This window comes from Anopheles funestus, chromosome 2RL (genome assembly GCF_943734845.2).
Source record: "Anopheles funestus chromosome 2RL, idAnoFuneDA-416_04, whole genome shotgun sequence".
Classification (NCBI taxonomy): Eukaryota; Metazoa; Arthropoda; class Insecta; order Diptera; family Culicidae; genus Anopheles; species Anopheles funestus.
In genome coordinates, this window is record NC_064598.1 from 102649304 (window position 1) to 102662933 (window position 13630).

The 13630-nt window shown below is 38.7% G+C and overlaps 1 protein-coding gene across 17 annotated transcripts in view; it reads left to right on the forward strand.

Moving 5' to 3' along the window:
• LOC125761492 (serine-rich adhesin for platelets) overlaps positions 1-13630 on the forward strand; it is a 124470-nt gene that overhangs the window by 32823 nt on the left and 78017 nt on the right. The gene's annotated exons all lie outside the window — the stretch shown is intronic.

A 13630-nucleotide genomic window follows, 5' to 3' on the forward strand; every position in this document is an offset into this window, starting at 1 on the left:
ACAAAGGAGCAATTTTATTGTTTATTCGCTAAACTTAGACGAGTTTGCGACGATATTTAATTTTTTTACCCCATTTGACGCAAAAAACAGAAGGAAAGCTTCGCTCAGGAGATGTTTCAGGAGCGAAAAGAGTTTCACGAATTATGTTTTCTTCCTTCGATGTAGAATAGAAATAACAAAAAAAGGCTTTTTTAGTTGTAGCCATTGCGTTATGCGTCGAGTCATGCTGTGGCTTTTTGTTTTCTTTATTGTTAACTTTTATCCTTGCGGGATACGGAGACTTTACCTCGCATAAGGTCATAAATTTTTGTTAACTTTACAATGCCATTGCAGTGAAACGTGTTGTAGTTCGGAACGAATGGTCCATTGGGATGCATTTATAATTCATACATGCTTGACATATGAAACAATGTGCTTTCCATGGCAAGAATAAAATGTGGCTGCTTGATGGGCATTCATGTGATAATGTGCTGTCCGCTATAATGGGTTTAGTTGTTCATTAGTATACGATTAGTAAATTCATCGAACTGTGGAACTACAAGGGCGTGTTGAGGCTATGACGAGCTTAAGACTTTCTCGAAAGAGTCGCACGCGGCACACACCTGGTCTATTGACATCTCGTCCCAGATCTTGGAAATGAGTTTCTAAATTGGTCCATAATGTTCACTTGACGTTCGCTCTACTTGACCAGCGTGTATGGCCATACATAAAAGTCCAGTGGGTTAAGGTCGTGGGTGCTGAGAGGCCACAAACACTTCAAAAGTTTTTCACGATATTTGCCGTGTGGGCCGTTGCACCATCCTGTTGAAAGACGTAATGATCCTTCTCGTAGAGTTCCCGAAGTGCCGGGGCCATAACTTTATCCGCAACCAATGTCTTATAATACGCTGCGTTGATTTTCACGTTTTTCTCGATAAACACCAGTGGAAGCTTCCGACGCCGCCTTACCCCTTGGGGTTTCAACCACTGGAATATGTCACTGAGTCGCTCACCTCTTGCAAACAATTTTACTACTATCTCGCGGTACTCTTTCATCGAGCTTAGTAAACAAACAATAAATGACAGAAATGATATCATCATTTGTAATGGTTAGGGGATATTCGGGGGTAAAGCTGACACCAATAGCAATACACAGAATGTACATGGTAAACACCTACCATGAAATGAAGTAATTTTCGAACTTATTGAACACTCTCTACATTCGGGACCATTCTATTGGAATGCCTTACTCTGCTTTCCGAGGGTGTACTCCCGAAATTTAGTGGTTCTCTGTTTTGCCCTTGCTTCCTTGTTGTTGGTAAGAATATTACCGTACAGCGTGTTTTTTTGTTGGTAGATTGTTTTTTAATATACGACGAAGTGTTCAAGTTCGCCTCTTTGCATGCGGGACTGGTTCTTGAGAGACTTTGGTGAAACGCATTGCGCGAATTCTGCGACGTTTCGTGTTCGTGACTTTCATGCACAACAAACAAGAGAGAACAGTAAAGAATCCGGTAAGGGGAGCACATATTTAAAATGGAAAGATTAGATTTGTGAGGGACAATTTCGGATTTGAGGCTCAACTGCGCTAGGATCCAAGGCCGTGTATGTGTAAGTTTGTGTTTTTGTGTGTGGGATGTGATAGTAATGCAGGAAGTTTAGTAGGAACTTCCGGCGTTTTTGGTTTTTTTTTTTACCTTTTCGGTCCCATCCGATGTGGCTCAAAGTTCTTTCCTGAACCCAGGTAGAACCAATGCTCTGAGCACATAGCTTAGGAAAGAAATAGAATGTTAGGAGGACCACGTGCCGTCACGTGTTTGCACCAGGAGCGGATTAAGCGGAATGCAAACTAAGCAGATGCTTGGGGCCGCCTAGCACTCTGTCGTGCACCCCTACAGAACAGCTAAATCATTTCAGAAACACCCCGGCCCCCTAAAATAGCTAGAACAGTTGAGCATATTCAACATACGACCGGTGTTCGTTCTTTACTAGTACTGCGGAATTGTGGGAAGCGGAGAAAGATAGTCTGGGGAAGGCCATCTTTTTTCTCGTTCCCTGTTAATCAATTATTCGTCTCATGGTCTCTCTGTCTCTCTCTCTCTCCCTCTCTCTCTCTCTCTCTCTCTCTCTCTCTCTCTCTCTCTCTCTCTCTCTCTCTCTCTCTCTTTCTCTCTCTCTCTCTCTCTCTCTCTTTGTCTCTCTCTTTGTCTCTCTCTCTATTTCTCTCTCTATATCTCTCTCTATATATAATTGAGCCTGAAAAACAGCCTGTGCTGCCCGTTCACGGTGTTGTCATTTTCCAGTGATCGACCGTGTCATCAGGGTACCTCGCGCATTGATAACGACTGACGGCAAGATGAAAAAAAAGATTTACTGTCAGTGGAAGTAAAACCAAGTGGGTGGAAGCTTTTACGTTATTTAATGCCTTTTATGTTTTTGTTCTCTTCCCTCGCTTGAGAACAGATTGAGGTGTTGATGGGTTTTTTGGTCGGTCATATCGATCTTAAGATTAAACAGCACCGTTGTTTTACAATTAGACACCGCGTAGCCTTACAGGGTATCCAGCAATTTTTTGACACTTTCCTAAGGTTTTTTGAACGCTTCCCATAAATTTTTGATTTCGTCCAATAATCTTTTGAACGTTTCCCACCAATTTTTGAATTCGTCCCAAAATCTTTTGAACGCTTCGCAGAATTTTTTGAATCCGTCCCATAATCTTTTGAACGCTTCCCAGAATTTTTTGAATTCTTCCCATAATCTTTTGAACGCTTCCCAGAAATTTTTGAATTCGTCCCATGGTTTTTTAACAGCTTCCCAATCATTTTTGAATTCGTCCCATAATTTTTTAACAGGTTGCTTATTCGATCTATTGCTTGTGCATAACATTTTATAAGAAAATGATGTGGTTATATTTGTTTAAGCTAGGTTTTTATGTACCTTTTTTACATCAATTTGTGGGAAGCGTTCAAAAGATTATGGGACGAAATCAAAAATATCTGGGAAAGTGTAAAAAAATTGCGGGATACCCTGTAACTTTCTTATTTTTTCTGGATGAGAGTTGTGAGCATGGGATGCGTATAAGCTGTGGTGTTTTGAAATGCGACCCTTGACGGAGGGTGTTAGTATATGTTTCGATTCATCGTTAAAATGCCATCGAAATGTCCGTATTGCGCGTGCCGTTTATGGGGTCTCATAAGGATAACATTCTTGACCCCAGTTGTACTGCAAGCTTATTGTGACTTTACCAGGGCGTAATCTCTTGCTAACAGAGGAAATGGCTGTCAGTGGTATCGTCTCGAGAATGTTGAAATACCTAGTATTTAATAATGTTCAATTTCAATCGGCATTAAAATTATGCAAATGTGTCCTTAATATTTTAAACGTTTTACAACGCGATAGCGTTCCAATCCAAAAGTCGCCAAAAGTCATATCGGTTAAAAACTAGTGTCGATCAAATTTGTCCAATCTAATAGGGTGCACGATTGATGAAACTAATTTTGCACCTCAGCAAACATCGATCGCTATATCTCGTGCTGTGTTTCATTTTCAACGACCTGAAAGTTTGAACGACCCGGTTTGAATGCAGAAGGCTATGGCTTCCTCCGGGTTATAGTTTGCGGTTAATAGGTGGCCCGGTAGGCTTTATTCAGCCGAATCGGTTAGCCAGCAAGTGCCGAAAACAATATCCTATTACATTTGCGCGGCTTGCAACAGCTTTTCAGAATTCTCGCAGGTTCAGTCGCTTTTTCCAGTGTTCAATCGCTCGCTACTATAGCGAAAGAGCTGAACGCGCGAATACACGAAAATCAAGCACATCTGGATAGATATTATAGATGTTAGCGATATTATAGGATAGATGTTAGCGATATTATAGGGTCGATTTTAATTAGGTGTTAAATCGGATCGCTTATAGCCATGCAGCGAAGCCATTGCACTGTTAGCGGAATTACGATCGGGAAAATGCGTTAACTATTCTTCGGCTAAATGAGAGAAGGTCCCTTGGCCAGGGCGATTCAGCGATTGACATACGAAATTTTATATTTATTACTTGGGCGGGACGACATATTAGTTATTCGCTGTACAAAAAACTGTGGACGAAAGCTACGGTTCTGTGCGGCCACAAGTTGACAGTAATTAGGTGTTACCTGGAAGAGCCGAAGATGGAGGATTTTTGGCGTGTGTATTCTACGAAAGATTTGTATTTGTATTTGTATAGTGTATAATCGGATTTAACTATATGGAACGAATGATTAAAATTAAGACGCTAGCTTAAGAGCATTCGTAAATCCTGAAATCGTGTGGGGTTAGCAATTATGGAGTGATGGCATTACTATTGATTAACAATGGAGATCATAACGGGGCGCTCAGAGAAGCGATAATACGAAGCTTTTGGCAGCAGTATCATGCACTCTGATTAGTCTGTAACACTGTTTTATGTCGTAATATTTTTCTTTTTTGTTCGAAATATTTGTCATTATCATTTAATACTGTTTTATGTCATAGACATAATATTTTTTATTTCGTTACGAATGTATTTGCTTGATATCGGATGCTTTCAGATGCTATTGGGGAACACTACTTTGAACTAGTGGAAGGTATCAGAGACCCTGTTATCAGCAAATGAATCTGAAGGCGAAAATAACACCACTTATAAAAAAGAATAGCATATGTAATTGTCACTAAGATGTTTAGAATTTAGAGGAAGCGTTCTTTTCGACATGATTGAAAAAATGTCTTTTACTCCATATGAAGGAAACTTCATAGGGTACATCATGGAATTTGAGCATGACGTAGACCTGTTACGTAGCCCTGTAATCGGCTCGATTAACTAGTATTAAAACATTACAATGAAAAATAAATGGCAAAGAAAAATCTATCGTTTTCCATCGAAGCTTTCTAATAAGAATACTCTTAAGTATCATCATCAGGATACAAAACAAATACAAACAACTAAAGACGTGCACATCATTTTCAATTCATTCGACATATTGGGTTCAACCATAAAAACCACCCAACAAAGCAGTAGTAGTAAAAAATAAAACAAACAAAAAAAATAGAAAATCCAAGGTAACCACAACTCCCGGAAAGCATTTTGTATATTTCTTTTTTATAGTTGCTCTTTCTCAATTACGTTACGTGTTACGACAATGGAGAGAAACGTCTAGCGAAACACTAACTGACAACCGATGTCACACACCTTGTCAAACATAATCCGAGTCGACGGATTCCCTTTGTCGCATGTTTTGGGTTTGGGAGGATGAATCGCCTCCGGATATTGTTCTGTCGCAGCGGTGATGTACGTTTAATGGTTAGAATAGTTTTTGTTGCATAATGTACATGATGAAAAAAGTACATGATAAAAAACAGATAATTTTTTTTAAATATTGTAAAGGCCGGTGGAAGTTTTGTAAAAATGTATTCCGGTTTGTAAAAATGTATGCCACAATGTTGTATATTAATTTTACTTTTATAATTAATCATAAAAATAAAAAAAAACATAAAAATTATCCCCGAATAAACAAGCGATGCAAAAAAGAAATAGAACAAGTGAAAATCATTACTGCTTTCTTTCATTGCAAAACAAAAAAAAAAATACGCGAGCTAAAGACACACAGTTTACACACGAAAAGGCATTTAAATCTGTAACATTTCACGCAGCTAGTTCTACTTCGGGCTCCCATTGATATCAGCTACATGCTATCAATGTTCACCCAAATGTTTTTTGTTTTTGTTGATATCGTCTCTATGTGTCTTGTTTTTCTTTCTATCTGTGCCAATCGTTTCTTCTACACTAGAAGAAAAACAAACACATACACACGCGAAAGGCTGGTATACGCATTATGGTAGTCTACGTTAAAATCTTTGATGAAACTAAACACCGCGAGCCCTAATACCAAGCGCCGTGTGTTTTGATTTGAGGCAAAATCGCGCAGAGTAAAATAACATTAAAAAAACAAGCATTGGTCAAGATTGATAAAATCACCCGGTCTATAGAAAATTCTATGTGCCATCTGTGTAGTGCTACCATCTTTTAATGTTTTAAGTCCAATAAACCCAAAAAATGTTATCCACATTTAGGAGTTGACGAAGGAAGTATAAAATAAGCAAGCATACACACAACTACACAGTATCATTTTCCCATGTCCTACACGCACTGCCGTTCCATTGCCATTGACGGAGGTGGCCAAAAACAACCGATACGAAGGAAAACAGATTGGCAAAACTTAACCAATTTTCACTTTAGCCGCATCATCGCCATCATCATCATGAACGTCATCATATCGCTAACTTTATCGGTGTTGGACGGCAGTTTTCTTTCTGTGAACACTTGATTGCTATTTTGGCGCGGTAAATAATGCTGGAAACGGACGGCAAGCAAAATTTAAAGGTGTTAAAAAAGCTACATAAACCCATTTTATACTGCGAATTTAAGATGCGGGTAAAATGCAACAAACCACCATTGCGACAATCAGAATTCTTATTTTTGCATGGTTGTATTTGGTTCTACAAACAGTTTTCTTAAATTCTTTTTAATTTTGTGTACAGCACATAATAATTTACTTTACCTTTCTATCCATTTTCTATCCCTTAAGAGCATTAATATCTGCCATACGCAAATTTTATTAAGTTTAATTATTTAATCATAGAAAAGCGTTTTCTACGTTTACCTAAAATAAATAAATTTACATTGCAATTCAACTATTTTGTATATACATATGACATATGACTTGTACCTAATACTTTTTTTGAACAGATAAAATACATTTTCAATTGCAAAAATTTGATTGGTTTGCATCCGAGGAATTTTTTTACAATGCAATCGGCTCATACGGAAAATTCACGTGTCTGAGATCTCATCCACCCGTCTGATAAACCAGCACAACACACAACTACCACAAGAGTACCAACAGTAGGCTCATCGAGACAGTGTACAAACAAACAACGTCACGAATTATGCCAATGAAACATGTGCCAATGTAGTTTCTTCTAGATCGCAAGGGTGTTATCATCTTCATCGTCTTTCAGACAGATAGCGAGCCCACCCTAAAGAAGAATGTAAGCATCGTGTTTCTGTTTGTTCCACACATTCGTATCCCTATACCCTGGCGTGCCCCTTATTGTTCGTTCGTTAAGATATAGATCCACAATAGATTGGGGAAACACCGGCTCTCTACAAACCGGGGTTCTACATTTACTGGCGCACGATCATCGAATTGGATGAGCATAATTTCAGCAAATATACACGGTCTCCCCATCGTAGTAGTTTGTAGTACGGTAGCCGCTCAAAGCAAACTGACCAAAAGGGGATCACAAACGCGATTGCAAAATCCGCAAATAAAACCCCGATGTGAGAGGTCATCTGGGTTGAGGTCATCTGGGTTGAGGTCACTGCTGGCGGATGATGTTCTTTTCTACTTTTTCTCTTTCATTTTAATTTTCTCGCTTTTACTATATTCCTTGCACACGGGTACAGCAGAGCGATTCGAAAGGGAACAGCAACCAAAACATTCTCAGCAAAATAATCATGCACCACAAATCTACCCACAGATATGGTCTGGATTTTTGCGAATGGTTGGAGGCGTGATGTAGCGATGCTGTTTTTATATTTACAAACTAGAGTACTGATTCACCGCATCTGTTTGCTGTGCCGATGCAGAACGGGATTAAAAGATCCAACTTTAATGTAATATCAACAAGAAAACGATCGTGTTTTTGTTGATTCGTTTATATAAATCTGGTATACAGTTCTAGAGCAGTGAAATCATTTTAAAACCACGTATTTTTGACGTTCTAGGTAAAATACTTCACATATATTCATTTAAACATTTTAAGCACTTTAATACAATTTAATTTAATACAAAACAGGTCTTTCTAGGCATCTCGAAATTTCGTGACGGCACTAGTAGCGTCAGTATACGAGAGATTGATTAGAAACAAAAAAACTTTACGAAATGATCAAAAATTGTTGCTCTAAAATCGAGTGTCTGACTCAATCAGAAATATTTGTATTGCATGTTTGTTGTATTAATGAAGAAGATACTCGTCGATGTCTCGTTCAGATTTTTGCAATTGTTGATTTTTTCATTTCTTTTTGTTTTTTTCATTTGTTTTTTTATATCTAAAAGAACGCTAGTATTTTAATCTATCTATCTATATAAAATTCTCGTGTCGCGGTGTTAGTGTGCAAACTCCTCTTAAACGGCTGAACCGATTTGTTTGAAATTTTCGCTAAACGTTCGTTAGGTATGAGAATAGGTTTACCGCTATTTTTCGTTTCGCTAGGTGGCCTCTGGCCAATATTATTAGTTCTTTTCTGTTTTTCCTACGGGAGTTATCAAGTAGGCATAGCCATTTTTCCAACACGAATAATGTTGAACACTACTGAAACAAAAAAGGTCTAACGAATAAATCAATCAAAGTAGTAGTGTCGTGTGTACGACTATTTATTTGTGCAACTTTTTCATTAAACCGTAAAGTGAGTGATAAATAAGTAAAAAGCAAGTGTGTTAATAATTAAAAAATGCTATTTAGTAATTTGCGGGTCGGTGGTACATGTGCAATCGGCGGCTTACACCGAAGGACCTGATATTAAATTCCAATCGTCAAGGAAAGCAAAAAATTCCCTCCTGAAGTAGCTGAAAAGAAGAAGAAGAGCCAAAAAAATAAGAAAAAATGCTTTGATTGAGAATATCATTTGGATTAAAAATGGCAATAATTTAAGAACTTTCAGTTAATCAACGATATTCTCTAATCGCCGCTCTAGTAATACCACACGAATCACGATTGAACACTCAAAATGTTTGCATTAAATACAAAAGGCATGTTTAAGGGTAAAGCAAGGTTTGCCGGGTAAGCTAGTTTAAAATAAAATCAATTGTTTGACATAAAGACCACATCGATTGCTGAATTTTAGTTACATCGCATAAATATGCAAAAATGCATAAGACTTGTCAATTCTAATATTCAAACCGGTCCACTAACATCTGACTACCTATATGCAGTATGTTAATTATACATCAGTTTGGTACGAATTATGCTTCTTTTCGGTATCTAAACCATAAATCTGACGTGGAAAATTTCTAATAGCTAACTACTAATGAGTAGGAAGGAAAAATAGACACACTGAAATGCTCACAATCGACCCGTGATGGCGCGGTACTACGCCAACAGTTCATATTTGTTACGCTTCGCACACTTATTCGAACATTGACACCCAGTGAACAAACAAAATCAAGCAAAAACAAAAACAAGATTTGTGGTTTTTGCATTCGAGGTAGATTTTGCAAAGATCGCAAATTACCAGTCCAAATGAAAAAAAAAATCAAAATAAATGGACCGTACCCCAAAACATTAAGAAAATAATGCCGTTGCTCTCGTTTTTTCTATTCTTTATGTTATAAGTTCATACACGCACCGCTACCGAGATTCATAGAGTAGCAATAGTGATCGAACTAAAAACACACACACTGAAGCCTGTGCAACGTCCATGTTATGTGTGTTTGTTAAGATTTTTGCGGTTCTCCAACTCCACGCGTGCTGGGCGATTCTTCACATTCAGAAGGCGGAAATTAGCGAACCGTTTCCGAGCCAATCGCGAGACCTTGGTATGCATGGGAAAGCATGGGCCAACGTTCGTTCAGCTGTGCGATTCAAAAAAAATCAAGCAATTCGCAGCAAAGAGAAGAAGCTTGTGAGCGAACAAAGTTAGATAGACCTCATTTGTTTCCCTAACTGACCTCGCCCAGTTGAAGCACTATTATTGCCGACATGTAAAAACAACTACATAAAAAGAGTGTAGGGTATTTAAAGAAAGGTATACCCCTAACCTGTCAAAACGTCATAAAGAGCTGTAAAAGTGTACTGAATTATGAAGTAATATTGGTCTGATGAAAACCAATAAAGTAATATTGGTCTGATAAAAACAGGATTTTTCACGATAGCTGTTTTCTGTCTGGAAAAATTTCAGCAAGAGGACGCTAAAGTAAAGGCTTACTACATGTTATTTTTACCACGAAGTTCGAATAGTGAATTCTTTACTAGGTAGGAGCAGTCCAGTTGAGATTTGATTCAACAAGTTAATCAGCCCGGTTACAGAGCTACTAACAGTGTACAGAGTCTTACAGACACGGGCTACATAATGTGGCATGCATTCTTATATGAATTACAGAACATGGCAAATTGCTTCGAACATCCGGTGCATTTATTTATGTTACATGATGACGGCTTTAGCCGTATTGACAATCACAGAGGGCTGAAGTGATTACAAGTTTCACAAGACATCCTTGTCCTTTGCCATATCCCGGGCATAACATCGGGTGTATTTCATCTGTTTTTTTTATTCGTATAGAACGACCTGGCCGTATTGATGTATTTTATCTGTTATAACCAAAGACGGCCCAGTGATGTTTGGGGCGGCCCGGAGGTGCATGTGATAAACGGCGACGGTCCGAACGGCAGGACCGGATTCAAATCCCATACGGACCGTTCCCCCGTAGCAAAGACTGACTATCCGGCTATGTGGTAAGACAAGTCTAGTAAGCCAGAAATAGCCGGCGTAATCTGTAAGGTCGTTGTAAGCCAAGAAGAGAGAGAGAACCAAAGATAAACCAAAAAATAACCTTTTAACATTTTTTACCAAAATCGACAGGTTCCTTGCCCTTTACCGAGAGGTACTGAGATCCGATTTGAGAATGATTCGTTCTTTTTGCCATCGTGCCATCGTGGTTTGAAATTGCTTCTCTTCGACCATCTAAATTTTATTTTACTACCCTTTTGCGCAAAGGTCTAGGCTCTGTCAGAATTGCTCATGATGATGAGAATGATTTCTCTACAGTCGCCAAAATTAGGAAAATTTAAAATTGGAAGAGTTTGATGAAAGATTAGTGTTAACGGCCAAACCCAGGCCAGGTCACGCGAAGGAGAGGCCTTCCGAATCCCTAGTTTAACCGTAAAACAGGATAGTTGAGGTTCTGACAAAAAATGGGTTACTGTGGCCAATTGTTCATTCAACTTCCCGCCAGTGTTCTCGGTACGTGGGAACCTTTGCTGCGAAAGTGGAACAATCCGGTAACAGCAACTTTTCGGATGGGTCAGAAGACTCGGATGAGATTCAGAAGAGATCCTAAGCCTAAGGAGAGATCAAAGAAATTCAACTGAAAGCCGAGACGTTCTCCATTCAAGTTCTGAATTAAATCTAATTTTATTAACAAATTTCTTGAGCTTATTGGACTAACAATGTTTGAAAGTGTTTGTGTATTATTTATGCGTATACGCCTACGCATTGTGTTGGTGTTAGTAAGTTAGATCGCGTAGGTCTTTTCCTATTTTCTTCGATGTTCATCCTAAATAAACACATGACTAGGGATCTGTTTTGTTGCTTTGTCCTAAATATTTTAGTTTTATTGCACTCAACTAATTGAATGTTGACATCATTGAAAGCAGCTCATTGTGCTGCACATGCACTCCTTTCCCAAGCTGTTTATCGCACTTGAGTCGGTTGTTTTAGTTTCCCTTAGACCTTGTTCGCATGACCTACGCGATGCATGATTTATTTACCAATTCTTATCGATGGTATCGTGAAACCGACCTTTCCAAAATTCTCTGTTTATTTCGGTCTAGCTCAACGATCCCATGCGATAAGTTACAATTTTTAAACAAATATTCAAATCTAACGTTGCGACCGCAACAATTAGAAAATTCCGTTTGAGGCGCACTGGGCGTCTCCTCAATCCGGGTTCCATTATTGTAGGATCGATCACAGAAAAATAATATTTTCGGAGTGCATGACATGTATTCAGTTTTCTACAACAAATAAAAAATAGTAACTTGTTGAATAAAATGTCTAGGCAAATTCCAAAACTCCTTATCCTTTATCAACAACGAATGTGATCAGTTTAACGGAGTACATTAATGGTTGTTTTCATTGTTTTACAAAATTGGCCCTATTTAATGGTCGATCGTGGTAATAATATTTCCACCTACACCAGTTTGTGCTTTGCTACTGGGCGGGCATCATCTTTAATTGATTGCACTGTCCTTTTTTGTGGCACTACAATTTCAAGAGGTCTTGGCCAGCCAGTAATGGTTTTCCTTGATTTTATTTATGCGTAGCGAGACATTCAGTCGTGCGTACGGTGGTTTGGCCTGGAAGGGATTTGATACACGGTCCTGTGGTGTAGATATAGGCGCTACTATCATTCAACAATTCCCGCTCATTTTAAAATATCAAATATTCCTGCAAATGCTTACAAATAATATTCTGGTGGTTAAATGTCATGGAGCCAAAAAGTAAACCTAAAACTGATGTGTCATTTGTCAGCAGTCATTATACTGTGAAATATCCTGAACTTTATGCCACATTAAATCTTCCCCTCTGCGATGTGCGATTGTGTATGTGTGTTAAGTTTTGCACACGCAATCGAGACTATCCCTCGCTGTTCTAAAACTAAACCGTCGAAACGATCAACGTTTCATCGTTGTTTGTAACGAATATAAAGTGTTCAATTTCATTAGCGAAATCCAAACTACTACGCCGATTGTTACGCTGGTCAAGGTGTGTCCTCTTCCGTACACCATGCAACGATAATCAGTAGCTGATGCACTTGATTTTGCATGCTACCGTCAAGATGGTAGTGGGGTGGATGTTGAAAGGGATGAAAAATTATGATTCACTGCAAGATCACTTCCAGTCAAATTGGGAACATCGATGAACCATGTGTTGCCTCGAGTTGTCAGTAGGGATACAGACAACGAACTACTGTAACGGCCTGCGGGTGCAAGTATTCAATTTTCTGGATTGGAAATTTTCCCACCGCTCCAGTTGCTGCCGTTGCTGTTTTGTCCGAGATCCAATTGCTGCTCGGTATGGCTCCGATATGATAGCAACCTACCCTACCTTCTGTCATGTAGTGTGTGTGTGTTTTTAATCAGGATAAATAAGTTTGTGCGGATTTTTTAGCGGATTACAACGCTTCTCAGATGATTTTGTAATGTCATTAACTTTTTTTCTAATGGCTTGGTGAGTTGACAAGGAGAACATATACGGTTTATTGCATAGCTATCATGAATATTCGGCCATATGTTGCACGACGTTTCGGATTATCGTAGTGAACTCATTTTTCTTCGCCTGCCACAATACGATGGCTTTGTGTGTATGTGTATTTTTTAGAAAAGTTTGAAACTTGCTTTAGTGTTTAATGTTCGAGTGTGCGTGCGTGTGTTTTAGAAAAGGATGACCCATGTTTTGCTTTAGTAGAATATTGCAGCAAATTACATAATAAGCAAGTACGTACTAAATTTGAAATAGCATTAGAAGCAGAATAGCATTAGAAGCGCGCAGGGTTATTTTGGTGTGCCTCTGTGTATAGTATGAGCGGGGTTGGTGAAAAAGGCAAATTAAGCAAGTACACAAAAGTGTCTCAAACTTCACAAGAGCTGAAGCGACCGCAGGAAACATTCATTCTCTTTGAACGTCTTTTTTGTTGGTGCTCTTTTTGTTTTATTCCAGATGTGTGTGTATGTGTATTTTGTTTTCTTTTCGAACTGGAGGAATACTTCTTCGTCCTAAATGCTGTTTGACCGCCGGCAGAAGTATAAGCTCGGAGCACGCCAAAAGCCCCAAGATTTGCATAAAAATTGGCTGGTGCATATT